Source organism: Scylla paramamosain, chromosome 4 (assembly GCF_035594125.1).
Source record: "Scylla paramamosain isolate STU-SP2022 chromosome 4, ASM3559412v1, whole genome shotgun sequence".
NCBI lineage: Eukaryota > Metazoa > Arthropoda > Malacostraca > Decapoda > Portunidae > Scylla > Scylla paramamosain.
Window position 1 is genome coordinate 16,272,113 of NC_087154.1, and position 17,500 is coordinate 16,289,612.

A 17,500-nucleotide genomic window follows, 5' to 3' on the forward strand; every position below is an offset into this window, starting at 1 on the left:
ACTTAAACTTTTTTTCATATTGTTAAGTACCAAAAGACAAAATGCATTGGAAGCCCCCTTTATCGGGAAACGAAACGACATTATCATCAACGTGTCTTTTCAGTGTTTTTGAACGTGTTAGACACCTAAACGCTAAAAAAGCATGGAAAGCGCTCCATAAAGGAATACAAAACAACATTACTAAAAACGTGTTTTATAGGATCTTATGTACAGAAACGCTAAAACCCAAGCAAAACACCCTTTATGGAGAAGCGAAATAAATATTTCGTTGATAAATTACATTCAGGACAGTTAGGGAACATCCCTTACAGAAGAATAAGATCACAGGAAAATGGTCCTAAATGGATGACTGAGGTTAAAACACTACATAGGGAGAAAGAGAAGTATATATGAGATGGAAGACAGGGGAAGTGGTTTTAAGGCCATAATATAATGAATTAGAAAAGTCAGGAGTTTAACAGGGAAAGCTAAAAATAGTTATGAATTAAAGGTAGCCAGCCAAGCGAAGATGGACCCCAAGGGACTCTAACAGGCATATAAGACGAAGAATAGAGAAACAATAGTTCCTTAAAGACAGCAGAATGGGACCTGCTTAGTTGTTAGGAGGAGATTAGTAAAATTGTGAACGAATATTTTTTAACTGTCTTTGCCCAGGAAAACGTGCAGAATTTGCCGAATAGTGAGAAGATATTTAGAGTAGAAGAGAATGAGAAGCTGACAGATATTACCATAACTAAAGAGATAGTGGAACAGGAGATAGATACTCTCAAAAGTTCAAGTCACCAGGACCAGATGAAATATATTCCAGAATATTTAAGAATTGGAAAAAGGTTATAGGTAATCTGGATAAGGTCATGGCCAAGCGGCAGGCGACAGAGTGTTGTAATAAACGGCTCTAAATCTGAGTGGGGTCAAGTAATTAGTGGGGTGACAAAGGGATTATTAGTATTAGGGCCAATGTAGTTTGTAATATATGTCAATGACTTGGATAGTGGAATTAGTAGTGCTGTTAGTAAATTTGCGGATGACACGAGAGTATGTAGATTAATTAGGTCAGAATCGCATACCATCGCCTTGCAGGCAGATTTGGATAGGATGAACGAATGGACAGACAGATGGCAAATGCAGTTTAATATCAACAAATGCAAAGCACTTAGCGTAAGTAGAAGAAACCCACACAGTAGTTACACAATGAACAACCAAGTTCTGGTAGGTTCAGGGTAAGAAAAAGATTTGAGATTTAAAGTTAGCTCTGAACTCCGTTTAAGAAAGCAATGCAAAGAGTCCAGAAACAAAGCAAATAGTGTATTATGATTCATTTTCAGGAGTGCTAAAAGTAAAACTCCCGAAGTAATATTAAAGTTACATTTAGCACTGGTCAGACTTCATCTAGACTACGCTGTCCTATTCTGGTCACCACATCACAGGAAGGATAAAGGTCGATTAGAATCACATCAAAGGAGAATGACTAAAAGATACAGGGGATGAGGAGTATTCCTTACGAAGCGAGATTCAAGCTGTTAAATTTACATTCTTTAGAGAGACGTAGGATAAGAGTGGACCTGAGAGAAGTCTTTAAGTGGTATATGGGGAACATATGGAAAATTCTTAGAATCTGTAACCATGATAGAACAAGAAAAATAGAACATCAAATTTTCAGGCTTGAGCCTGAAAACTTGATGTTCAAAAAGGAAACAGGGGGGAATTGGTTTTCAAATACAGTAGTAGATGATTGGAACGGACTTAGTAATCAAGCTGTTAGTGCTGAGGCATTTAGCAACTGTAAGAGAAAATTACACATTTATAGATGGGGATGATAGGTGGAAATACGTAGGCATATTTCATACAAGTACTGCCTGATGCCTTCTTGCATATTTACTTATTTCTTATGTTCTTATGTTCTGATTACCAAAAGCGTGTATTTTCAGTGTTTTAAACTATTCCGTGAAAAATAAAATGCCAAAATGCATGCAAAGCACCCTAAATGAGGAAAAAAAGACATTACGAGAAACGTGCATTATAAGTGTTTTTGAGATTCTTAGATACCAAAACGCTGAAACTCATGAATAACACTCTTAATTGAAAAACAGAACAACCTTACCAAATGCGTGTATTTTGAGTGTTTTTCATATTCTTGGTTACCAAAACCCCAAATTGCATACGAAACTAGCTTTATGTGGAAAGAAAAAAAAAAAGACATTTCCAGAAAAGTGTCTTTTGAGTGTTTTTGAGCGTGTTAGGCAATAAAGCACTAAAAAGCAGGGCAATCACATTACATGGGAATAAAACCAACTTTTACCAAGAACTTGCCTTTAAGTGTTTTTGAGCTCCTAACATACCAAAACGCTAAAACGCATGCAAAACACCCTTTATGAAGAAACAGAATAACATCACCAAAAACATGTATTTTGAGTGGTTTTGATCATGTTACCTATAAAAACGCTTAAATACATGCAAAGAACCCTATGTTTGGGAAACGAAAGGACATTATGACAAACGTGTATTATGAATGTTATTAAACTCCTTAAGCACCAAAAAGCTAAAACCCACAAATAACACTCTTTATAGAGAAACAAAAAAAAAAAAAAGTAATTTTCCTCTTTTTTTGTTATTCTTCTTCATAGGTACCGAGATGCCAAAATTCTGGCAAAATTCAGGGAAATTATGTGGAAAAAAGAACATTATCAAAAAAGTTAATTTGAGCTTTTTTTTTTTTTCGGACAGTTATGTACCAAAACCTAAACTGCATGAAAAGCCACCTCTATAGGGAAATTAAACGACTTTACCAGAAACCTGTCTTTTGAGTGTTTTCAGCATGTTAGGCACCAAAACAATAAATAATATGGAAGTCACTCTATATGAGAATACAAAACAAAATCACTTAACACTTGTCTTTTCAGTGTTTTACGTAGAAACACGCTAAAACGGATGCAAACAAACCATATGAAGAAATAGAATAACATTGCCAAAAAAGGTATATTTTGAGTGTTTTTAAGCTTGTTACCTACAAAAAAACGCGAAAATGGATGCAAAGCACTCTATATTGGGAAACAAAAGGACATTACGAGAAACCTGTATAATGAGTGTTTTATAGTTTCACAACAACCACAAGGCAAAAGTTTCTTAGATACCAAAATGCTGAAACTCATGAATAACACTCTTGATTGAGATACAGAACAACCTTACCAAATGCGTGTATTTTGAGTGTTTTTCCCATTCTTAGTTACCAAAACTCGAAATTGCATGCGAAACTAGGTTTATATGGGGAAAAAATTATATTGCCAGAAAATGTCTTTTGAGTGTTTATCAGCGTGTTAGGCAATTAAGTACTTAAAAGAAGGGCAATCACATTACATGTGAATAAAACAAACTTTTACCAAGAACTTGCCGTTAAATATTTTTGAGCTCCTTACATACCAAAACGCTAAAACGAATGCAAAAAATCCTTTATGGAGAAACACAATAACATTACAAAAAAACATGTATTTTGAGTGTTTTTGATCATGTTACCTATAAAAACACTTAAATACATGGAAAGAATCCTATATTTGGGAAACGAAAGGACATTACGAGAAACGTGTATTATAAGTGTTTTAAGTTACTTAAATACCAAAAAGCTTAAACCCACAAATAACACTCTTTATAAAGAAACGAAAAAAAATAAATAAAATAAATAAATGAAATAAATGAAAATAATATTTTTTTTTTTTGTTATTCATCTTTATAGGTACCGAGATGCCAAAATTCTGTTAAAATTCAGAGAAATTATGTGAATAAAAGAACATTATCGAAAAAGTTAATTTTAGCTTCTTTTTTTCGGACTGTTATGTACCAAACCCTAAAGTGCATGCAAAGCCATCTATATGGGGAAATTAAACGACTTTACAAGAAAACTGTCTTTTGAGTGTTTTTCAGCATGTTAGGCACCAAAACGATAAATAATATGGAAGTCACTCTATATGGGAATCCAAAACAAAATTACTGAAAACGTGTCTTTTCAGTGTTTTACGTAAAAAAACGCTAAAATGGATGCAAACAGACCAATATGAAGAAATAGAATAACATTACCAAAAAACCACGTTTGTTGTAACCAACAAAAAAAAAAAAAACGCGAAAATGGATGCAAAGCACTCTATATTGGGAAACAAAAAGACATTACGAGAAACGTGTATAATGAGTATTTTATAGTTTCACAAGAACCACGAGGCAAAAAAACGCAAAAACTAGTGTATATGGAGAAGTTTCTTAGATACCAAAATGCTGAAACTCCTGAATAACACTCTTAATTAAGAAACAAAATAACATTACTAAATGCGTGTATTTTGAGTGTTTTTCACATTCTTAGTTACTAGAACAAAAAAAAATGACATTACCAGAAAAGTGTCTTTTGAGGGTTTTTGAGAGAGTTAGGCAATAAAGCACTAAAAAGCAGGGCAATCACATTATATGGGACTAAAACCAACTTTTACCAAGAACTTGCCTTTAAGTGTTTTTTTAACTCCTTATATACCAAAACGCTAAAACACATGCAAAACACCCTTTATGGATAAACAGATTAACATTACCAAAAACATGTATTTTGAGTGTTTTTGATCATGTTACCTCTAAAAACGCTTAAATACATGCAAAGAACCCTATGTCTGGGAAACGAAAGGACATTACGAGAAACGTGTATTATGCGTGTTGTTAAGTTCCATAAGTACCAAAAAGCTAAAACCTCTTTATAGAGAGAGAAAAAAAAAAAGAAAAAAAATAGGATTTTTTTTTTTTTTTTTTTTTGTTATTCTTCTTCATAGGTATTGAGATGCCAAAATTCTGGCAAAATTCAGGGAAATTATGTGTAAAAAGAACATTATAAAAAAAGTTAATTTTAGCTTTTTTTCGGACTGTTATGTACCAAACCATGAAGTGCATGCAAAGCCAACTATATGGGGAAATTAAACGACTTTACGAGAAACCTGTGTTTCTAGTGTTTTTCAGCATGTTAGTCACCAAAACAATAAATAATATTGAAGTCATTCTATGTGGGAATCCAATACAAAATTACTTTAAACGTGTCTTTTTTCGTGTTTTACGTAGAAAAAACGCTAAAACGGATGCAAACCAACCAATATGAAGAAATAGAATAAGATTACCAAAAATATATAATTTGAGTGTTTTTTTGAGATTTTTACTTACTAAAAACGCGAAAATGGATGCAAAGCTCTCTCTATTGGTTAACAAAAGGACATTACGAGAAACGTGTATAATGAGTGTTTTATAGATTCTCAAGAATCACAAGGCAAAAAACGCAAAAACTCATATATATGGAGAAGTTTCTTAGATACCAAAATGCTGAAACTCCTGAATAACACTCTTAATTGAGAAACAGAACAACCTTACCAAATGCGTGTATTTTGAGTGTTTTTCACATTCTTAGTTACTAAAATTCCAAATTGCATGTGAAAGTAGCTTTATGTGGGAAAAAAAATGACATTACCAGAAAAGTGTCTTTTAAATGTTTTTTTTTTTTTTTTTAGCATGATAGGCAATAAAGCACTAAAAAGCAGGGCAATCACATTACATGGGAATAAAACCAACTTTTACCAACTGTTTTTTCTAAGAGTTTTTGAGCTCCTTATATACCAAAACGCTAAAACGCATGCAAAACACCCTTTATTTAGAAACAGGATAACATTACCAAAAACATGTATTTTTAGTGTTTTTGATCATGTTACCTATAAAAACGCTTAAATACATGCAAAGAATCTTATGTTTGGGAAACGAAAGGACATTTCCAGAAACGTGTATTATGAGTGTTTTTAAGTTCTTTAAGTACCAAAAAGCTATAACCCACAAATAACACTCTTTATGGAGAAAAAAATAAAATAAATAAAAAAATAGGATTTTTTTTTTGTTCATCTTCATAGGTACCGAGATGCCAAAATTCTGCCAAAATTCAGGGAAATTATGTGAAAAAAGAATATTATGAAAAAAAGTTAATTTTAGCTTTTTTTTTTCGGACTGTTATGTACCAAACCCTAAATTGCATGCAAAGCCACCTATATGGGGAAGTTAAACGACTTTACCAGAAACCTGTCTTTTGCGTTTTTTTTTTCAACATGTTAGGCACCAAAACGATAAATAATATGGAAGTCACTCAATGTGGGAATCCATCACAAAATTACTGAAAAAGTGTCTTTTCAGTGTTTTACGTATAAAAACGCTAAAACTGATGCATACCAACGAATATGGAGAAATAGAATAACATTACCAAAAAGGTATATTTTGAGCTTCTTACCTTCAAAAAACGCGAAAATGGATGGAAAGCACTCTATATTGGGATATAAAAGGACATTAAGAGAAACGTGTATAATGAGTTTCACAACAGCCACAAGGCAAAAATCGCAAAAACTCGGTGTATATGGAGAAGTTTCTTAGATACCAAAATGCTGAAACTTAGAAATAACACTCTTAATTGAGAATACAGAACAACCTTACCATATGCATGTATTTTGAGTGCTTTTCACATTCTTAGTTACCAAAACCAAAATTTGCATGCGAAACTAGCTTTATGTGGGAAAAAAAAATGACATTACCAGAAAAGTGTCTTTTGAGTGTTTTTGAGCGTGATAGGCAATAAAGCACTTAAAAGGAGGGCAATCACATTATATGGGAATAAAACCAACTTTTACCAAGAACCTGCCTTTACGTGTTTTTGAGCTTCTTACATACCAAAACGCTAAAACGCATGCAAAACACCCTCTAACGAGAAACCGAATAACATTACCAGAAACATGTATTTTGGATGTTTTTGATCATGTTACCTATAAAAACGCCTAAATACATGCAAAGAACCCTATGTTTGGAAAATGAAAGGATGTTACGAGAAACGTGTTTTATGAGTTTCTTTTTTTAAGTTCGTTATGTATGAAAAAGCTAAAACCCACAAATAACAATCTTTATAGAGTGTTTCCTTACCTAAGAATGTGAAAAACACTCAAAAAGCACATTTTTGTAATCTTGTTCTTTTCTCCATATAGAGTGCTCTTCAATATGTCAAATAGATCTTGGTACCTTTGAAAAAAAAAAAAAACACTCATAATAAAAGTTTCTTCTAATGTCTTTTCGTTTCCCCTTGCAAAGTATTTTGCATGCATTTATGTTTCTTTTTATATGTAAAAAGAAAAAAAATGTTTATGGTAATAAAGGGTGTTTTGCATACATCTCAGCGTTATGGTATATAAGTAGCTGAAAATACCCAAAAGATAAATTTTTGGTTATCTTGTTCTTTCATATAGGTAGCTTTCCATGCTTTTTATAACTTTGGTACCTACCACGTTCATCAACACTCAAAAGACATGTTTCTGGAAATGTCGTTTCATTTTCCCATAGATGGTGCTCTGGAGGCATTTTGACGTTTTGGTACATAAAATTGTGAAAAACACTCAAAATAAACGTTTTTGGTAATGTTCTGTTTCTCCATATACAGTGGTACTAAATAATTTTCGCGTTTGGTACCTAAGACGCTCAAAAACACTAATAATACATCTTTCTCGTAATGTCCTTTATTTTATCCATATTGGGTGATTTCCATGCATTTTGGCATTTTGTTCCGTAACAATGTGAAAAACACTCAAAATATACGGTAATGTTCTTCTGTTTCTTCATACATAATGTTATACATGCGTTTATGAATTTTGCTACCTAAGAATGTCAAAACACTGATAAATGAAGAGTCTTTTTATTTCTTTTCCGATCGCCATTTAGGATACTTTGCATGCATTTTTGCTTTTTTTTATACGTAAGAAGCTAAAAAAAAAAAAAATCAAAATACACGTTTCTGGTAATGTTATTCTGTTTCTCCATAAAATGTGCTTTGCATGCATTTTAGCGTTTTGGTACGTAAGTAGCTGTAAAAACTCTCGAAAGACACGCTTTTGGTAATGTTTTGCTTTTCCAAATAGGGAGCTTTTGTTGCTTTTTAGCGTTTTGGTATCTAGTATTGTTGTGTTTCTCCAAAGAGAGTATTATTCATGCATTTTCGCGTTTTGGTACCTGAGAAGCTCAAAAACGCTCTTAATATAAGTTTCTCATAATGTCTTTGGTTACTTTTTTTTTTGCGTAACAAGCTCAAAACATTGAAAATACACGCTTTTTCGGTAATGTTATTCAGTTTTTCCAAAAAAAAAAAGGCGTTTTGGATGCGTTTAAGTGTTTTTGTATATAAGTAGCTCATAACCACTGAAAAGAAAAGTTTTTGTAATCTTTTGTTTTCTTCTATAGGGTGCTTTCCTTGGTTTTTAGCTTCTTGGTGCCTAACTCGCTCATAAACACTGAAAGGACATGTTTCTGGAAATGCTTCCTCTCCCCATATAGTACGCTTTGCATGCATTTTCGCGTTGTGGTACCTAATAACGTGAAAAAAGCCTTAAAACACAAGTTTTGGTTAATCTTGTTCTGTTTCTCCATATAGAGTATTGTTAATACGTTTTAGTGTTCTGCTACCTATGAAGCTTAATAGCACTCAAAAATATACGTTTCTTTTAATGTTTTCTTTTCCCCTTTTAGGGTTATTTATTATCGTTTTTGTATGTTATTTATTTTATCGTTTTTGTATTTAACAGGCTCAAAATCTTTCAAAATGCATGTTTTTGGTAAAGCTGTTGAATTTCTCCATAAAGTGTGTTTTGCAACCGTTGTAGCGGTTTGGTACGTAAGTAGTTTAAAACACATAATGTTTTCCCATTTACGGTACTTTCCATGCTTCTTAAGAGGTTTTTGTGCCTAACAAAATCATAAATTCTCAAAAGACATGTCTCTGGAAATGTCGTTTATTTTCCCCATATCGGGTGCTTTGCATGCATTTTGGCGTTTTGATACCTAACAAAGCTAAATACACTTAAAATACACGTTTTCTTCATACAGAATTCAAATCATACGTTTTATCGTTTTGGTACCTAATAAGCTAAAAAAAAAAAAAAAAAACTCAATACTTGTTTCTCTTAAAGTCTTTTCGTTTTCTTATACAGGGTACTTTATATGCATTTTGACGCTTTTGTACATAACAAGCTGAAAAATCGCTAAAAATGCTCGTTTTTGGTAATGTTTTTGTTTCTGCATGAAGGGTGTTTTGCATGTTTTATCGTTTTGGTACATTATGAATTTAAAAACTTTCCAAACACATGAAAAGTCACGTTATTTCTTTTCCCTTCCAACATGGTGCTCTTTTCATACTTCTTAGTGTTTTGGTGCCTAACACGTAGAAACACTCTCTAAAGATAGGTTTCTTGTAATGTCATTTTGTGTCGTCTTTTAGAAGTCTTTGCATGTGTTTTTGCGTTTTGGTACCTAATAATATGAAAACCACTCAAAATATATATTTTCATTCGTGTTGTTTTGTTTCTCAATATAGAGTACTATTAAGGCGCCTTTGTGCTTCGTACCTAAAAAGCTGAAAAGCTCTCATAATACACGTTTCTCGAAATGTCTTCGTTTCCCGGCATAGGAAACTTTGCATACATTTCGGCGGTTTATTACTTACATACCTCAAAAACACTGAAAATATATTTTTTTTTTTGTATTGTTATTTTGTTTCTCCATAAAGCATGTTTTGCGTTTGTTCAAGCGTTTTGATATAAAAGTAGCTCAAAAACACTAAAAAAAAACTATTTTTTTGTAATTTTGTTTTGTATTCCCATATAGGATGCTTTCCATTTTTATTTTTTTTTAGAGTTTGGTGCCTAACACGCTCATAAACACTCAAAATTCACGTTTCTGGAAATTTCGTTTCGTTTCTCCCATAGATTGCACTTTTTGGTACGTTTTGGTACATAACATTGTGAAAACAAACAAAATACACGTTTTTATTAATGTTGTTCTGTTTCTCCATATAGAGTGGTATTAATGCATTTTCGTACTTTTCAACCTAATAAGGTCTAAAACACTTACAATATACGTTTCTCGTAATGTCTTTTCGTTTCCCAATATTGGGAACTTTACATGAATTTTGACAATTTTTTACGTAATTAGCTTAAAACATTAAAAATACACGTTTTCCCGTTTCTCCATGAAAGGTGTTTTGCATGCACCTTTGCGTTTTAGTATGTAAGTAGCTCTAAACAATGAAAAGACTTTTTTTGTAATGTTTTGTTTTCCCATGTATGGTTCTTTCCTTGCTTTTTAGCGTTTTGGTACCTTTTACGCTTACAAACACTGAAAAGACACGTTTCGAGAAGTGTCGTATTTTCCGTCATATATGATGCTTTGCATGCATTTTAGCGTTTTTGTTTCTCCATATAGAGTGCTATTCGTTCGCTTTAGCGTTTTGGTACCTAATAAATTGAAAACACTCGTACTGCACGTTTCTCGTAATGTACTTTCGTATCCATATATAGTGTACTTTGCATGCATTTTGGCGCCTTTGGACGTGACAAGCTTAAGAAATAAAATGAAATACTAGTTTCTGGTAAGGTTATTTGTTTTTTTTCCATGAAGGGATTTTTGCAAGCATTTTCAGCGTTTTTGTACGTTAGTAGCTGAAAAATACCCAAAAAAATACGTTTTTTGGGGAATGTTGTTTTTGCTTTTTCAGTATAGAGAAGTTTTCATGCTTTTTACTGTTTTGTTGTTAACAAGTTCATATACACATATACATGGAAATAAAAAAAAAAAAAAATACTTTGCCAAAAACGTGTCTTGAGTTTTTTTTTTTTTTTTCAGCTTCTTACGTACCAAGAAGGTAAAATGCATGAAAAACACCCTTTATGGAAAAACAGAATAATATCACCAAAAAGAAATCGTTTGAGAGTTTTTGAGCTTGTTAGGAAGAAAAACGCCATAATGTATGGAAAGTATTCTATATGAAGAAAGAAAAAGACATTACGAGAAATGTGTATTATGAGTAAATTTGAGCTTCTTAGGTAGCAAAATGTGAAAACGCATGAATAGCGCTCTGTATGGATAAACATAACAACATTACCAAAAACGTGTATTTTAAGTGTTTTTTTCATATTGTTAGGTGCCAAAAAGCCAAAATGTATGGAAGCCCAATAACTAACAAACAAAACTAAATTTAATGAAACGTGTCTTTTGAATGTTTATGAAACTGCTAGGTATCAAAATGCTAAAAAGCATGGAAAGATCACCATATGGGAATAAAAAACATTATCAAAAACATGTCTTTTCAATCTTTTTGAGCTTCTTACGTACCAAAACGCTAATACGCTTGCAAAACACTCTTTATGGAGAAACAGAATAGAATTCCCAAAAACAAGTATTTTATGTGTTTATGAGCTTGTTTCGTAGAAAACGGAAAAATGCATGCAAAGTAACCTTTATGAGGAAATGAAACGATGTTTCCAGAAACTTGTCTTTTGAGTGTTTAGATACTAAACCGATATAAAGCTTGGAAATCAATTGATTTGAACAACAAAACAACACTAAGGAAAACGGGTCTTTTAAGTGTTTTTGAGCTTATTACATACCAAAAACCTAAGCCGGATGCAAAAAAAAAAAAATCTTCATGGAAACATAATAACATTACCAAAAACTTGTAATTGGAGTGTATTTCTCATTGTTAGGTACGCATGCAAAGCATGCGAAAGGAAACGAGTTTTCCAGAAAAGTGTCTTTTGAGTGTTTATGAGTGTTCTAGCTCCAAAACGATGAAAAGCATGGAAATCACACTGTAGTGGAAAACAAAACATTAACAAAAATGTCTCTCTTCAGTATTTTTGATCAACTTATGTATCAGAACGCTAAAACGCATGCAAATCACCCTTGATGGAGAAACAGAATAACATTACCAAAAACAAGTGTTATTAATTGTTTTTGAGGCTGTTATGTGAAAAACGTCAAAATACATTCCAAGTACCCTATTTGGTTAAATGGAAAAAAAAAATATTACGAAAGGTTTTTTTTTTTACTTCTTAGATAACAAAACGCTAAAGGGCAATAATTAGCACTCTATAGAAAAAAAAAAAAAACAATCTTTCCAAAAACATGAATTTTGAGTGTATTTCACATTGTCAGGTACCAAAACTCCAAAATGCAAACAAAACACTCTATATGGTGAAAGAAAAAACGAGATTTCAAGAAAAGTGTCTTTTGATTGTTAATGAGTGTGTTAGATACCAAAACGAAAACAAAAAGAAACAAAAAAGCACCCTATATGGGAAAACAACACATTACCAGAAACGCTTACCAGAAACACCAAAATGATAAAAAAAAAAGGAGGGAAAGTACCCTATATTGGAGAACAAGACATTACCAAAACATCTCTTTATAGTGTTTTTGAGCTACTTACGTACCAAAAACGCTGAAACGCTTGCAAAAAGAAAAAAAAAAACATGAAGAAACAGTATAAGTATCAAAAACGTGTTTTTGTTTGTTTTTGAGCTTAGTACGTGGAAAAATGCCAAAATGCAAGCAAAAGACTCTGTAATGTTAAACGAAAAGACATAAGAAAAATCGTGTATTATGAGAGTTTTAGAGCTTCTTAGGTAGCAAAATACTAAAACGCATGAATTTTATAGTGCACTTTATATCGACAAATCAAAACAACATTACCAATAATTTGTATTTTGAGTGTTTTTTTATTTTTTTTATTATTATTAGGTACCAAAATGCCATAATGTATTCACAGTCACCTATATAGGGAACTACATTACTAGAAAAATGTCTTTTGAGGGTTTTTATTTTATTTATTTATTATTATTATTTTTTTTTCGTATTAGGCATCATAACGCTAAAAAGCATGGAAATCACCCTATATGGGAATATACATGTAAAACAACATTACGAACGTGTCTTTTCAGGGTTTTAGAATTTCTTTAGCACCAAAATTCTAAAACATGCAAAACACACTTTATATATATATATATATATATATATATATATATATATATATATATATATATATATATATATATATATATATATATATATATATATATATATATATATATATATATATATATATATATATATATATATATATATATATATATATATATATATATATATATATATATATAACATTAGCAAAAGAAGTATTTTAAGAGTTTTTGAGTTTGTTACGTAGAAAATGCATTTATATATGGGGAAATGAAAGAGCATTAGGACATGTATTATGATTTTTTTTTCTTTTAGGTACGAAAATGATGAAACGCATCAATATATGGAGAAACATAACAACCTTACGAAAAACATGTGTTTTTTAGTGTTTTGAGCTACTTACGTAACAAAACGCGAAATGTCAAGGAGAATGCCGTTTATGGAGAATCACAATAACAATACCACAAACAATTATTTTGTTACGTAGAAAAACTCAAAATTCAGGAAATACACCCTATATGGGGAAATAAAAGAACATTACCAGAGACGTGTATTATTACCAAAATGCTAAAATGCATCCAAACCACATCATAAAGGGTAAAGAAAAGCATTACTATAAATGTTATTTGGTTGTTTGTGTGCGTCCTAGGCACCAAAACGCTAAAAAAGCATGAAAAATACCCAATATGGAGAAAAAAAAAAAACTATCGAAAATGTGTTTTTGAGTTTTACGTAACAAAACGCAAAAAAAAAAGAACATGCAAAATACACCTTGCGGAGAAACAAAATAATATTATGAAAAACGTGTATTTTGTGTCTTTGAGCTTGTTCAGTACGAAAACGCTAAAAATGCAAGCAAAGTACCCCGTATGCGAAACGAAACGACAACAACAGAAATATGTATTATAAATGTTTTTCAGCTTCGTAAGTACAAAACGCTAAAACACATGAACAACACTAGATGTGGAGAAACAGACTGACACTACCAAAAATATCTATTATGAGTGATTACCCCCATGTAAGGAAGGAAAACGTCAAAAAAAAAAAAAACATAGAAAGCACTCTATAAAAAGAATCAGAACACTAATGATGATAATAGGCATAAATATTTTTGGGCTTCCCAGGTAACAAAACTTTAAAGTGCATATATAGCACCCTTTTTGAGAAAAGAAAACATTACCAAAAATGCTGTTTGAGTGCTTTTCAGCTTCTTATGTACAAAAAACCGTGAAAAGCATGAAAAAACGCTATATTGGAAAACAAAACAACTTTATCAAAAACGTTTCTTTTTAGGTTTTTTTTCAGCTTCTTACATATGAAAAATGCTAAAACACATACAAAACACTTTTTTGGGGGAGAAAAAACATCAAAAAAAGCGTGTTTTGAATATACATATATTTTTTTAGCTAACTAGTTAAGAAAACGCCAAAATGCTTGCAAAGCACCCTAAAAACGTGTTGTTTGGGTTTTGATGAGCGTATCAGGCACGAAAACGCTAAAAAGCATAGAAAACACCCTATATGGGAAAACAAAACATTATCAAAAAGGTGTCGATTGTTTTGAGTTTTTTTTTACGTACTAAAACGCTTAAACATATATGCAAAACACACTTTGCAGTGAAAGAGAACATTATAGAAAAAAAAAAAAAACGTGTATTTTGAGTGCCTTCCAGTTTGTTAGGCACCCAAACGCTAAAAATGCATGGAAAGTACCCATTGTGGGAAACGCAAGGATATTAACAGAAACCTGTATTATTAGTGTTTTTTTTTTTTCCAGCTTCTTAGGTACAAAAGCACTAAAACGCATGAGTTGCCCTCTATATGAAATATATGTATTACGTTGGGGACAAAAAAGGCCAAAAATATACCTATAAAAAGTGAAAAAGCTCTCAAATGTCACGTTTTTATTGTTTCTTTTCCTATATAGGGTTCATTGCATGTACTTTAGCGTTTTGATACCTTAGAAGCCCAAAAGCAATGATATTACAAGATTTTTACCATTAGAGATTTGATACCCTATAAAAAGTATCAAATCTACAATGCTAAAAACTTGTAATATGATTGTTTTTTGGCTTCTAAGGAATCAAAATACTAAATTTAATACATCTAATGAACCCTACATAGGAAAAGAAACAATATTAATAAAAATGTGTCTTTTCGGTGCTTTTTCACTTTTTCACGTACCAAATCGCTAAGAATTATGGAAAAGACGCTATTTGAAAAAAAAATAAATAAATAAATAAAAATCGTGTCTTTTGTGCTTCTTTTGTACCAAAACTCAAAATCGCATAGAAAACACCCTTTCTGGAGAAGCAGAACATTACCAAAAACGTGTGTTTTCAGAAGTTTTCAGTTTATTGTGTCAGAACGCCAAAATAATTGCAAAGCATATTATATGGGGTAAAGAGACATTACCAGAAATGTCTTATTTTTAGTGTTTATGAGGGTATTATGCACCAAAACGCTAAAATGCATGGGAAAACAATACATTATCGAAAAGGTGTCTTTTGAGTGTTTTGAGCTATTTTACGTACTATTTTACGTATTTTACACATGCAAAACTCCCTTTACATTATTATCGAAAACATTATTATCGAAAACGTGTCTTTTGAGTATGTTAGAGGATCTTTACGTACTAAAACGCAAATATACATGCAAAACACTCTTTTACGGAGAAACAGAACAGCGTTATGAAAAACGTATTTTGAGTGTCTTTCAGCTTATGTATCAAAACGCCTGAGTACCTGGAAAGTACCCATTAAGATAAACGAAACGATATTAACAGAAATGTTTATTATTGTTTTTCATCTTTTATGGTACCAAAACACTAAAACACATAGAGAGCATGATATATGAAGAAACATCAACCTTACCAAAAATGTGTATTATGAGCGATTAGCACAATGTTAAGCAGGAAAACAGCAAAATGCATGCAAAGCACCGTATCAGATAAATCTGAATAATAATGCAAAAAAAAAAAAAGTGTAATATGAGTATTTTTTTTGGTTTGCCAAGTACCAAAACGTTAAATTGCATGGAAAACACTTTATATGTGCAAAGCGTCAAAAATACGAAAAAAAAAAAATTGTCTTTTGAGTGCTTTTCAGCTTCTTACTAAAACGCAAAAAAATCATAGAAAACACGCAATATTGAAAAGATGACTTCATCAAAACCGTGACTTTTGAGTGTTTTGATCTTACGTACAAAAACGCTAAATCGCATACATAACACACTTTCTAGGGAAACATAACAACATTAAAAAAAAAACGTGTGTTTTTAGTGTTTCTGCGCTTGTAACAAAAAGCCAAAATACATTAATCACTCTATATAGAGTAACAACACGACATTAGCAGAAACGTGTCATTTAGGTTTTTATATGCGTATTAGGCACGAAAACGCTACTAAGCATGCAATATGAAAACAAAACAACTTTATCGAAAACATGTCGTTTGAGTGTTTTAGAGGTTCATTAAGTTACAAAACGCAAAAAGACATGCAAAACACCAATACCGCAGAAACAGAATAATATTATGAAAAACGTTTATTTTTTAACATTGAGCTTGTTGGGTACCAAAACTCTAAAAATGCATACAGAGTACTCATTATGGAAAACGAAATTATATTAACAGAAACATGTAATATGAAACGTAAAAAAAAAAAAAGAAAACGCTAAAATGTATACAATTACCCTTTCAGGAGAAACAGAACATTATTAAGAAAATCATATGTTTTGAGTGTTTTTCAACCTGTTAGGTACGAAAACGTCAAAATGCATGCAAAGCACCCTATATGGGGTAACAAGATGACATTACTGGAAACGTGTCATTTGGGTGTATTAGGCGCTATTTGGGTTTGTCAGGTACCAAAACGCTAAAATGCATGGGAAGCACCGTATGTGGGAAAAGAAAACACCATTACTAAAATCGTGTCTCGAGTGCTTTTCAGCTTCCTATGCACCAGAACGGTAAAAGCCATGGAAAACGCGCTATACTGGAAAACAAAACAGCTTCATGAAAAGCATGTTTGAGTTTTTTTAAGCTTCATGTGTAAAAAAAAAAAAAAAAGGCAAAAGAGCAAATAAGAGACACTTTCTGGAGAAATAACAATATTTGAGCTTGTTATGTACCAAACATGTATTTTGAGTGTTTTTTTATTCAGTTTATTAGCTAACAAAATGCCAAAATGTATGCAAAACACATTATATGCGGTAAGAAGACGACATTATCAGAATCGTGTCATTTGGATGTTTATGCATTTGGCATCAAAACGCTAAAAAAGCATGGAAAACACCATACATGGGAAAAGAAAGGAACATTATAAAAAACATGTCTTATGAGTGTTTTTTTTTTAGCTTCTTTTCTTACCAAAACGCAAAAAAAAAAAAAAACATTCAAAACACTCTCTAGTGAGAAACACAACAACATAGTGAAAAACGTGTATATTAAGTATGTGATCTTGTGATGTACTATAACGCTAAATATGAATTATGGGAAACGGAACGATATTAACAGAAACATGTAATGTGAGTTTGTTTTTTTTCGTCTTCTTAGCTACCAAAAGTCTAAAACACATGAACAGCACTTTGTATGGATAAAGATAATTACATTATCAAAAACATGTATCTGTATGCTTTTTGGTGCTTTGGTCCATAACATTGTGGTAATTGCTCATAAAAGCACCAGGGT